The sequence below is a fragment of the Phalacrocorax carbo genome, chromosome 4 (assembly GCF_963921805.1).
Source record: "Phalacrocorax carbo chromosome 4, bPhaCar2.1, whole genome shotgun sequence".
Taxonomy (NCBI): Eukaryota; Metazoa; Chordata; class Aves; order Suliformes; family Phalacrocoracidae; genus Phalacrocorax; species Phalacrocorax carbo.
In genome coordinates this window covers 72032425-72045842 of record NC_087516.1, presented here as the reverse complement: position 1 = coordinate 72045842, position 13418 = coordinate 72032425, and the positions used below count along the sequence as shown (strand labels likewise).

The 13418-nt window shown below is 37.8% G+C and overlaps 1 long non-coding RNA gene across 1 annotated transcript; it reads right to left on the bottom strand.

Moving 5' to 3' along the window:
• Nucleotides 1-3728: 3728 nt before the first annotated feature.
• On the bottom strand, nucleotides 3729-11092 carry LOC135313289 (uncharacterized). Its single transcript, XR_010372908.1, has 3 exons — nucleotides 10681-11092; nucleotides 8171-8284; nucleotides 3729-6270 (listed from the first exon to the last, which is right to left on the bottom strand). It is a non-coding gene; the product is annotated as an uncharacterized LOC135313289 (long non-coding RNA).
• Between the last annotated feature and the right edge of the window lie 2326 nt (nucleotides 11093-13418).

Here is a 13418-nt window from a genome sequence, read left to right as displayed (position 1 = left end):
CTGTGCAATTTCTTTTTTTTTAGAAATAATTGAAACCATTTCAAAAGAAACTGCTTATTATATTTACTTAGCATACCTACTCTGTCTTCTTGCTAAAATCTATTGTATAAGGAAATGGGGGGGGGGGGGGGGGGGGGGGAAGAAAGAAAAGGAGGGCTTACAGAATTTGCAATATTATCATTTGAGAGATACTAACTAACATGCAGGCGTGGGGATGGATGTTGGCATATGCACTGACCGAATGCTATGGGTTCAGTGCAGTCTAAGTAGTTCAAGAGAATCACTGTGACTCTGGAGGGGAAAACACTCCCTCCATCTTTGTGTAAGGAGAAGTGGTATAGCCATCCATACAGATGATAACTCACAAGTGACTGACTAGCAATGCACGTATATGAAACCCAACAAAGTAATATATAGTATTAAGAAAATTGCATTTGTTTTGCAATATAAATGAATAAAAAAATCAAAATGTTCAAGATGACTAAACATTAAAATCAACAAATAAAACATGCATAGTTTATATGAGACAATGTTCAGATGAAAATGATAATCTACTAAACATAGATAATGCTCTGAATTATTTTATTATATGGTTTGGGTTTTTTGTAATAGGAACCCAGACTAAAGCCACAGATCCAAATTACTGATAACTAGCTTGAGTTGTTTCAGCTCACGCATGGGCTGTCAGTGTGTCTCTCAACTCATTTCACACTTGACCTCCTGGAGGGCAGTGGAGCTATATACAAATGTATGCTATTCTTTCTGGTCCCTGACTTTGTTAAAAAGGAAAAAATGCATCAGAAAAGCTATATCAAATTAATACCCGAACAGAAAATCCTTACCTCTGAAAGTCTTAAAAAAAAGAAAGGCAGGCAATAAATTCAAGAATTGAAAGCTGTGCCTACCTAAAGCGGTATAGTGCCTCTTAAGAGTAGCCCTCTGATGCATTAATAGTGGAGGCAGAAGCTCAGTTTAACTAGCGCTGCAGCTTAAGGTACACAATTACATTCTTCAGCGTCGACATTTTCACCTTGATAAGCATAATAATGCCATGCAGATGCAGACTAAAACCCGTAATTTCAGCACTCTGCTTCTACTCACGTTGATTATAATAAGGTACGGCACTGAAGCATGCACGATCCTACATTTAATTGTCAGCATAGCCCTTCATTTAAACAAGAAGTTAGTTAACAGTATGCCTTCAACAGTGAATGTGGGAGGCATCTCAAATAGCTGTGGCTAAACAGAGGAAGTTAAATGTGCCAGTAAAAACATGCAAAAAGCTAGCGATGACTTAAATTCACCTTCAGTTTCTCCATGGGTATCAATGCAAATTGAAAACAAAATATGGTATGATTATATTTGCAAGAAAAGGCCTGTTTTTTCCTTGCCCTTTTTTCTTTTTAACTAGGGAAAGTTTCCCTGCAGTTAGCTTTACAGCAATGGAAAGCAGTAAGCCAGATGATGACAGTGAAGGACAGATTCTGGTATGTATAGCAAGAAGTAGAAAATACCTGAACATAATAAACGTACATAAGTTCAAACAGTAATATATAATATTAAAACTAAACATAGGGAGAAGATCACACAAGACACAAACGTTGCACATTTCATTTTGTTTACCAAGTCAATTCTGGGAGGAAGAGCACTACAAGAGGAAACAGAAAACTTGATTTAAACTAGGACAATAGTCATACTTATATGTGTGTCTGTATGGCATATGTAAGTATATATGCCATCATACATACATGTATGTCTGTACCTTAAGCTGCAGCGATATGCATGTATATATGTCTATGAAACAATTGGTTGAAAGATATTCAGCTGGTTAAAAAATGGGTATCAACAATGAAAAAAAAAAAAAAATCCTTTGTGAACTGTATGCTTTCTTGGCTTTTTTAACCTGTGCTATATTGTTGCTTGATTCTTGAAGTAGTAGCACTTTGAGGAAAAAAAAACAACCCACAAACCCGAAACTTGAAACAAATCAGAATAGCATCATTTACAACTGCTTCCCTCTTAGGCTGCCATAATGCCGTGGTAATATATTTTACCTCCTTCTGATCACATGGAAAGGAACGACAACTCACAAAAATGCATCATTTAAAAAAAAAAAAAAAAAAAGTTTCTTTGCCCTGACTTGTTAAATGCCATGTTATGGTTTTCTAGGCGTAATTAACAACCAGGTACTACTTGTGACATGCACTTTGTCAGGTGACATATCAAAAGAGTTGCAGAAGTTCAGCAGCTCGTAGCTGTCTCACCCCAAACCGAGGCGGTGCCTCGCGATTGCCGGTGGAAAGACAAGCATACATCAACCGCAGCACTGAGAAGCTGGTGGGAGGGCTGGCAAGACATCAGATAGGTTCCATGGCTGCCTCACAGTCAGACCATGTCTTCTGTTAAGGGATGTTCATGGCAGACCCAAACTCAGGTCATCAGCATCTGGTTTATTTTGTTGGAAATTTCATGACGTTGCTGTTCTGTTCTCTATCAGAAAGTAAAAATATTGTAGACTTTCAGGGCTATCCAGATAGCCTGACAAGATGGTTCATTGGGTTAGCAGCAAAGCTATAAATTACTGTACTGGGTTATATGTAATATAAACCTATGCAAAAGCAACTACGTTTAGCTTATGAGCTTGTGGTAAATGCAGACTTCAAAGCAACTACTGTGGCAGATTTATGCACACTTTTTGCCTACTTATTTCCAACTCAGTCTCAAACCTAACTGGGTATAATACTTTCAGGTCAAATCTTTGCCTTGGATTATGGCAGCTGCAATTCATAAACTTGTGATCAGTCGAGGTTTTATTAAAATTACTCCTTTTATCCTTTTTTTATAAATGAAATAGGAACTCACGCGCTTCAGTTCAGTTTTGCAGACTAGCAAGCCAGTGGGTAGACTTGGGAGGAAACAGCTCATGAAATTCATGAGTGGTGCTGAGGAGCACTGCGCGGTATTCAGCGGCACAGGGACCATAGACTAGGCGTTGCAGAGATGAACTTCACTCTCCCATGTCCCTTCTGTTCCTTGTTCACGTTTTGTCAGCGGACCCCAAGTTTCTGACAGTCACTTTAGTTATTAGTGGCACTGAAACTGGAAGGGAGACACAGGCCACCACTCTTTTTCTTCAGCTACAACCCTGTTGTAGGACCGCAGCACTGCTGGCCGCAGGGAAAGGAGCGTACTTAATGAGCTTGTATGGCGATGCTACACTATGTAGCACTAGTTGTCAATAAAAGACATTTGACATCGTAAGTGACTTGCAAGGTCTTTCCTCTCTCTGATGAATGTGCTTCTTGGTAGGCCGGAGTGCAGAGGTGGAGCAGCACAAAGCAGCTGGATAGCAAAATCTCCTCCTAATGGAGAATAATACTCTGTTGATGGAAGGGCTGGCAATTAATTTAAAAAGTGCACTATAAATTAAGTGCTCGTAGTTCTGAAGTGAAGTGTAGTGCAATTCAAATGTTGGGTGCTGTAAACTTCTTGAGCTTTAATTAACCACTACATTTATTTTAAAAAAGAAAAAAAGGAAAATAATACTTCCTTCTGGGGAAAAAAACAGTTGAATTTGTTTAGCTGAATCATTTCATATCTGTCAACAAATGATTATCAGATCTCAGCGGCAAAAGTCATCTAACTGGCCCTTATATTTAGAAGCCGTTGAGTGACTGTAAGGATACTGTGTTGTGTTTTAACTCCAGTTGGCACCCAAGCCCCACACAGCCTCTCTCTCACCCGCCCCGCTGGGATGGGGGAGAGCATCGGAAGGGCAAAAGTAAGAAAACTCATGGGTTGAGATAAGAACAGTTTGATAACTGAAATTTTTAAAAAATGTACTGAAAAGGAAAACAACAAAAAAGAGAGTGAATGCAGGGTGAAATGAGACAACTAAATCCCACAACAAACAGTGCTCTTCATACATTAATACTGATAAACTGAAGTAGTCAGGCTAAATTGTGCCTAGCCTTGCCTATATAAGCCAATTGGCATGTCTGAAGCTGTCCCGCTACACCACAAGAGAGAGTTTCTTCAGTGATTTCATTACATCTACATTAATTTTGCAGCATGTTTTGTATTTCCATTATGCTCAGAATTATACAACGATGAGGTTTGTTACTTCATGTGAAGTTACCTTTCAAAATTAATGATAAAATTGATGTTGGAGGGGGAACACATATGACAACTTTGTCCTCAAAAATCTTGCTAAGATTCCTTTGCAGGATGCTGAAAAAATCAATATAACACCATTACCATAATGCAACCATTTTCCATGCATTCTTCCTGTGGCTGATCATCTCACTTTCCTGTTAGGATTGTACCTTCCTCCTGTGTTTCACTGCTGCTGCGACCACATTTTTCTGTGCTCTAATGTGGGCAAGATGAAACTGCCTTTTCCAAGTGCATATCTTCCTCTGTTGACTATAATGGAGCCTAAATAACTTGTCTGGGTTAGATCATCTAATGCAGACGTTAACGCCGAGGTGACATGAGCCTTACAAATCATTGTATATAAAAAGGTCATCTAGCCTCTGACTAGTATTGTGTCATAGTTTCTCACACCTGTCAGAGCTTTTATTCAAGATCCTAAGGCTGCAAAGGTAGTAGAAGTCTAGTTTCTTTTATACCGTTCTTGGTTTTGCTCCCTTTCTTCCCCTTCTATATACAGATATAGATCCTTATCTATGAATATACAACCCCCTACATAGGAAAAATTATGTTCCTACAATACTTGGCGGGGAGGTAGGCATGTTTTAGAAATACCACAATTACAAAACCAGTTCAAACTCTTGCTGTTCCAGGGTTTGCCCTCACAAAAAAAGACTTTTTCTTTTTTTTTCAAATCTAGAATTAGTATGTCATTTAGGCATACAATTTATATGAGATCAGTCTGAATTGCAGAGCAATATGTGGCATAGATTTATTAAATTTAGATGTGGTATTCCTAAATGGTTCCTTCATTGCTGTCTGTGTGCAGAAATTGGCCTAATTTTCTTCTCAGTGGTTCCACAGTAACAGAAGAGTATCTTCATTGACACTGGTGTAATGATAACCTAAATAAGCTCAGTACTAGGCTAACTGCCTCTTCTGTGGTGTGAAGAAAACCAGACTGCATTTCTGGTTGATTTTTAGAGAAAAGAAAAAGTCAAATCCAGAATCTACCATTTCTTCTTTTTGGCCAAAGATTAGTTGCATACATTATTAACTGTAAAGGCAGTGTCTCTGGATAACCATTGATATTTGAGCTCATATGGGTTCTTGGAAGAAAGGGACCAATTTAGAACTGAGTCTTAATACTGACTCAGAAAATGGAAATCATGGATGGAATCTTTTTAACGCAAAGCTATAAACGAATATTTAAGATCAAATATAACTTGATCTGGATTTGCTTATATTATCCATAATCATCTTCAAGTGAACTAGAAAAATTAATTTAAAAATTTATATAAATATGTATGAATATATAAATACATGTTTGCTTCTTTCTAGGTCTTTTATTTTTCCTCAGAGTATATAACTTGTTTTTAAATGGCTCTTGGTTTTTCCACATTATTATTATCCCATTCTTGCAAAAAATTACTTATTTGTGATCCATTATATTCTAATATAAATTCATGTATATACAGAGAACGTACTGTGGGGTAAAAAAAAATCTACTACGTGTTGAAAACTATGTTAACATTCATTATGGAAAAGAAATCAATCGCTTGCTAATTTTGTTTTCCTAAAAGTATTTGGTGAGCGGTACAATCACATACGAGCAATAACATCTGTTTGTAAAATTTAGAAAACGTGACCTTACAACATATTTTGGTTTTGGTAGAGGAAGTGAGAGAACATACTGGGTTTGAAACATTGTGAGATTACTGAGTGTCCCACTGGCAAAATTAAGGGATTGCTAATGGAATAGCGTATGCTGTTTTCCTTTTCCTCTGGTTCGGGTCTGTAGCCTGGTGAGCAGGCCTGGGAACAAAGCAGCAATACCAGTAATAATTGGCACCAGTTACAAGTCACATTCTTGTATTATCTGCCCATTTTTCCTTAAGATGTTTGATTTGCAAGTTCCATCCCAGATGGTGCTCTGGAATGACAGTAAGTCTGGTTTGGAGGATACATGCTTAACGGCTATTTGCGTACAATAGGCTGAACTTGAGCTACTACTGGTCTAAGTCCTGCTCCAAGCGTCAGGTTGGGGCTCCTTCCAACCAACATCTTTATGATCCTTCCTTAGTTTCTCATGAGCTCAGGTGATCATGAGAGAAGGTGCTGTAAAAGCAACAGAAATACTGTAACTGCTGATATGATAGGACTAGATATAGCTACATATTTCACTCTCCCACTGCTGAACAGCTTGTGTAGATGTCAGATACAAAGGTACAGTGTTTCTGGGTTTTCTAGTACAGCTAACACTAGAAAATGCAGTTAAATGGGAAAGTTAGAAACATGCTGCTGCTGGTTTCAGAATAAATATTTTACTCAAAATGTATCATAAACATAAAAATCCCTCAACATCAAGTTCCTGAAAAATAATAGCATTTCTTTCTCAAAATGTTGTAAAACAAATCACAAATGTTAAAACATTCTACAATGAATAGAAACAGGTCAACTGCAACAGTATTGCGATATGTAAGAAATTCAGTGAGGTATCTTGATCCCTTTTTTCATAGAGTCAGTACTGTCCTAATCCAAAAGAAATGTCTTGAATGTTCGTCATTGCCTCCCAAACCCCACCGGGCACTTGATATGCAGTTCATAATTTTCTAGAGCAGAAGGGATAAAATCAAAACTGAAGTGAGTCACAAATCTTAATTGAATTTTTTAATAGCATAATTTTCAGCAGCGATTATTTCATGCTTTCAAATTAATTTGAATGTAGCTGAGTTTATGTTTCTACTTTAACCCTCTTTACATTCATTTTTTGAGCACATTTGTGATGTTGGTACAAGTATACCAAAGAGATGTGAGCATGGGTTTGTTTTTTTTTTTCCTTATTAGCTGTTTAATTGTTTGATTTCTGCATCTATCAACAAATGTGCCAAAGCTGCTATTATGCTAATTCAGAACATTGGTTTTTTCTCTGGGTTATTTTGATAAGGAGGAAAATGTTAACCAACTGCTGTTGTAGAAGGAGGGAAACAAAACAAAAACAAAAAGCCTCATATGAATATGAAATAATTTTTCTACTGACTGAATTCTGAGTGTTGTTTAACTGAGTCATAAATGTTTAGATCTACTTTCAGATGTGAGCATGATGCAGAGTATTGCTGAGAGAATGAACGCCTAGTACAAGTGCCTTGGGTCCATAGGTAGTTGACAACACTCTTCCAATATTTATGACATCATCTTTAGTAGTAGTAGTTTTATATACCACCAAAAATATTTCTGAAGAAAATTCAATTTTATTTCCTTTAAAAATTTTCATATCAGCACATAATGGAGGCACAGAAAGCAATATTCACTTGACCAGAGAGAATTGCCACATGTGTTACTGCATTTCAGCTAGTCTGTTAAATTTCCCATATGGGCACATAAAACGAAATAAAGACTGTATTTAACGTAAGATTCAGCACATCTGCACCCTAAAAAAGTCTTCATTGCCTACAAATTAATTTGAGGATGACAAGCTCAGCTGTAATGTCTGCAGTACAGGCAGCTATGCTTAGGTGAGATTAATTCACCCTCACAACACAAATTTTGCCCATGTCTTTGGACTGCTTTGATTTGGATGTTCGCTTTTACTGAATGTGGAGACTCGAAAGCATGATTACCCTTAAAATGGGTACGTACGCAATTACGTATTGCTAAAACACACCGCAATGGCTTGGGGCAATCATAATACCAGGGTAATTTAATACACTCCCCCAAGGCCGGCAGCCACCTTCTCAGGGACACACCAACCCTCAGCCTTGGCGAGCCGCCGCCTCCCTCCCCTCCACTTCTTTCCCTAGCTTTAATGTTTCTCATCGTGCCTGTGCCTTTTTTCTCCCAATCTTTGATGATTTCATGTCTTTGTTTTAAACGGTGACTAACTAAATTCAAATCAGAAACTTGTGTCCGTGTTCCATCTCTCCAATGTACTTTCATCGACACTACAGCACGTGGAACTTACCTTGGGACAGAAAAAGGAAGAATCTGTAAAGGGTCCTTATTTCAGCATTTGTTTTACCTTGCGAAATGCATTTTGTGTAATCAGTTGTTCTACAGACACCTCAGGACTCAGAGTTTTCCTCTTTCTCTTCTGACTTCTCCAAACATTGCTGCTGTCTCAGTCTTAGTAGATCTGCGTAGGAATGAAATAGTGACTGTTTAGTTATTTCCCATAGAAGATTAATTTGGATATTCTAAACCTTGGCCTATTGTAATATATCTGAGCTCTTTGACCTAGTTTCCTGTTTATTGCAGCTTAATTATTACACTGCTCACTAACCAGACAGTTAACACAGTTTCAATTCATTTTTCAGATCTTCAGATTGCTTGAACATATTTGAGCTAAAATCAAATTGTAGTTACTCAATTTTTGCTCCTAGTCATTTGGGAGGGTTTTTTTGATAATTCATTAAGAATTAAATTATGTTTATTTGTTCAAAACATCCCACTGGCCTTTAATATTTTGAAAGATATTAATAATTGAACATCTTACCCTCACCTCCAGAGAATGAGCCCTTATTTTATGTGAATTTCTCCTACTATTCTCTAAACCCTGGAAGATAGGATCACTTTCTTCTGCCCATTTTTCCAATTCCAGTCAAGGAAGCTGAATTTTGCTTTTGGAGAAGGGTCTTGCACTCAGTTACTATCACAGAAACACAATGTGCACAGTAGTAACTGACAAATAGTGGAAGAATTTAGATAAATCAGCTATTCAAGCTTTGCCTCGGTGGTTTTTCTTTTAATGAACCCAGTTCACAGGTATTTTAAACCTCCATGTCAAAGGCTTTTAGCCTCTGCTTCAGTGTATTATTTATGAAATTTGGATAAATATATATGTTCAGACTTTAAAATAGGCAGAGGTTAAGACTGATACAGTCCTTGTCATTCAGTTGTTGTTTGGTTTTGTGGTTTGGTTTGTTTGGTTTGTTTTTTTTTTTTTCAAAAGGCACAATTTGTCAGATACTACTCAGAGGCTGAGAAAGAACGATGTTCAGGAACATGAAGTGTGTGTATCCAGTCCATTCTATTTTTGTAGCATTATTTTACTTCAGACTTACCTTGTTGTAGTCAGAGCTATGAAAACATTTTTATTTCCTCCCAGTAGTTCTCTATTTTCCTTTCTTTTGTTCCATTGTCATTCCCTTTGTGTCCTCAGTGCCTTGGCTTGCCTTCCCCTCCATCTCCTTGTTTGCTTTCTCTTTCAATCAGCTACATTTCTCCTATGGCCTTGTGGAAAGCACTCTGCATCCTACACTAAGATTTGCTTTTTAGCCTGTCACCACAAACATTCGCTTTAACTTGCACATAGGCGCTGTCGCTTACTCGTCTTTTTTCGTACTAACAAATATTTAAATGGTCATCATCATGTATGCAGAGACTCAGGCACTTGCCACCATCCTCACACATTCACTGGGAGAGCAAAATGTTTCCTTATTTTCCTACTCAAGGACAGAAAAGGGTTGCTAAGACAGTCCTTATCTTGGGACAAAGGTACGGAATAGGGCTCCCTGTGCCCGAGTTGCTGTCAGATGCTCAGGGCAGAAATGCCAGTTTAGGATCAGTCTGACTTCTTGCTTCTCCCGGAGCTCCCCACAAAGCCCACCTATACGGCCAAGTCAGCCAGGCCAGTTTAGCATGCCACGTGCTGTTACTGCCAGGTTTTCTCTTAAGAAACTGGCGGCATATGAGTCATGGATTTGTTTCTCCAGTTGTGTTGGAATAGAAGAGCAATAAATTACAGTAGAGGTACTGGCAGCCTGGAGTCGGTAACATCTTAAATTGGCATAGCTGTTTCTTCTATAGTGTAATAAAACTTTGATGAGAAAGAACTCCAGATTTAAAATTACCCTGGCTTATTCAAAATAAAGGAGAAAACCAGAAAAACTTAATTTTATTTTGGTAAGAACTGAAAAAAAGCTGGCACCTTCCTCTTCGCTTTCTGCATTATTATGCTTATACTTTAAATAATAGTTCAACTGATTGTTTACCTATTATTCCAGACCTCCAAGGCAACTACAAAAAGGCCCTTCAAAATTTCTACTACGTCAGACACATTTAAAACACAAGAAAATACATAGATACACCCACTTTCCAGTGCAGCTTTTCGGACCCAAAACAATTATTTACTAAAGGAGAAGTATTTACATGTACTACAAAGAAAAATTTTATAAACAGTTTGATTTAGCAAAGCTGAAATAATGTATGGTATGACACATACGTGATCAAAATTTGTTGTACAAGGCATAATGTAGCAGCAAAAGTAGAAACTCAGTAAAAACATCAGGCTATATGCAACTGTTCCTTTTCCTGTATGTTGTCCCATATTTTTTCCAGGACCAACCAGCACGCTCCCACCACTGTCCCCTGCATCTTCTTTCTTTTCCCTACTGCCCTCCTTCCCTCCCCTGCCTCCGTCCACCTACCCCCATATCTCACTTTTCTCCTGACATATGTATTATTGTATCATTAACACCCACAAGCAATTGTCACTTTGATTTGTTAACAGATTTGTTAACAAGCACTTACCAGCTCGCTCCGAGAAGGAGAAGTAGAGCCATCGTTTATTATATGGATAGGAGAACTGTGGGTAGTTTAAGAGAACAAATTTAAGATACCAAGTCAATGTTATCTGTTGTACTTAGAGGCAATACTGGCTAACTGTTATTTGGCTTGCTGGGCAGAAGGTAGGGGCCAGCTTGCTTGTTGCAGGTACACCGGGTTGCTGTACACCAGCTGGAAGAATTCCTAAGAAAGTAAATAATTGTGTCTGTAAGGTTATTTCAGAACTTTAAAAGCTAAGATTTAAAACCTCTCATGTGAGCACAGATGGGAACAATGCTGTCACTGCAAAGGTTGCCATTAGAAACAGATTGAGCCCGATAAGCAGACTGGACTACTAATGGCTACAAGTACACTTTGCCTAACCAGTACTGGCAGGATGCTTTCCTTACAGTGATAAATGTACAAGCTGTGACTTGCATTTAATTTTCAACCTTGGCAGGCTAAAATAGTCTGTTAATGAATGAAGACATCTTTAAGCATGCGGTTGTATGCCAACAGCAGTTGGTAATCCTCCATATCCATCTTATTTCATTCCATTTACAATTCCACTTGTAATCAAGCAACGAATGAACTACTGATGCTTGGCCAGCAATACCCACATGACCTTAGAAAGTGTTTGAAATCTGCAAAAAAGCAAAATATGCTTGTCACTAGTATTGCTTACATTTTCACTTCAGCATGGAGACAAGCAGTGCATTTGAAAGTCATTCTGAAAACAAACTGCAGCAAACTCAATCAAAACTTTTATTATTAAACATGACATAGAGAAAAAGACTTTTGGAAATGGCTATTAAGAGTAACATTCAGCATGAGATGTTTCTGATTTGCGTATAACAGACTAGATAAAAACCAATAACATAATTTCAGTAAAAGCCAGAGATTTATTTTCTCATGATATTGCCACTAAAGAGGCTGAATTCTACAAAAAGCTGGAAACCTTTGGTTGTATAATGCTTGATATTAAAGATAAATTTGTTTTTCTTATTTGGTCTTAAGGAGAAAGCAAATCAGAGCAAATAAAGATATCCTAAATTTCAGTACTCAGTCACCCTCTGCATAATATACTTTCTCTTTTCATTAGGCATGTATAATCACTATGGGCAAAAATAAAAGTACTTCCCCATTCCTGCTTTGGTCTTGAAGGAGCTGAGCTGCTGCCAGTCATTAAAAAGTCAGCTGTTTTCTGACTAGAGGAAATAATTTAGTAGTAATTACTGCTGCTTCTCATCTTACATCACAACTCGATTTCACTACCTTTCTTATAATTTCTTTATTATTTCTCTCCCCTTTTAATAATTCAATCAACTGAATAATGAACAGTAAAGAATTATAGTTTTTCTAGCTCTCTGTGATCTCTTTTGAAACTTCTGCAACCCTGCTGTGACCAATGAACCCTCTTCAGTGATACTGCAAAGTTCTGCATTGCAGTACTTAGTTTACTTGAAATACTTTGAGTATCTAAAGCATTATGTTACAGAAGAGCTTAGAGCACACGAAGACATCTCTTTGAACACACATCTGATGCCTAGCAATGAGAAAAGCTCCACATCTTCAATGAAAGAGAAGACCTATGGCAAATCAACTCTTAGACCTTAAAAGTCAATACAGGAGGGAGCTGGTATACTTGCATTTCAAATTTGTTTTTGGAAGTAGATTTTAATCTTCATTAATCTGAGCTAAGAATTTTTAAAACATCTTTACTGTAAAAGACCACTCAGAGGCCACATAAGTCATGTGCATTCTGCAAATTTGAAGTTTCATATAGAGTTTACCTGATGCTTATTGTGGTATAATGCCGTATTTATCACCTTCAAGAGGAGCAACGCATAAGTGGGTATGATCAAGTTTTACATAAGCTGTCAGGTAAAATAATTAAGCCCACAGTGAAACAAAGAAGTCTACCAAACTGTTCACTAAATTACTTAATATATCTCTGACTAACTTTTATTTAACTTTTAGGAAATGACATTATTTTAACTGTAATATCTTCTAAGTATTAGCAAGTAAATAATTACTCTGTAATACCTAGAGCCAAAGATAGTCTATATTCCAAAAAGTTTTTAGCATTCCTGGGCTAATCATAGAAAAAGATCTCATTATTCTCTATTTTCTAGGCTAAGAAAAGAAATTAATATAAATTAGTGTGTTGTCCATCTCTTATCAATACTTTGTTCAGATATCTTGGCAGGGGGGTGGTATTTGGATATGAAGTGTGGAGCAAGAGCAGCATCTAAGATTGCTCCCCTGTTTGGAGGTGGAGGTGTGCAGTGCAGATCAGTGCTGGCCGGAATGCTGGGCATGCACTGAGACCCGCCAGGTCCCACTTGGACCTCTGCTGCTCAGCCCCTGGCTTCTAGGAGCAGCAGAGTGACAGTAATGCAGGCTCTAGTACTTCAGCATTTGGTAATTTCACTTTGCTGCTCCATTTCCCTCCTCCACCCACCTAGCTACTCTGCTCCCAGCTGGCTGCTGCAGCCATTAAAGGAACAAGACCTCTGCAGCATTATTCCCACAGTGCTTCCAGAGACCTCATCACTGTCATACTTTGATGCACCATTTGAAGCATCTGGAGGTAGGGGAGAGGTGAAAAAGCCTCAGGCATAGACAGAACAGGTAGGAGGGTGATATATATCTTGAAGCTACTTGATGAGAATCAGCGAAGTGTGGGTAACTAAGCTAAAAATAAAAATTATGGATAAACC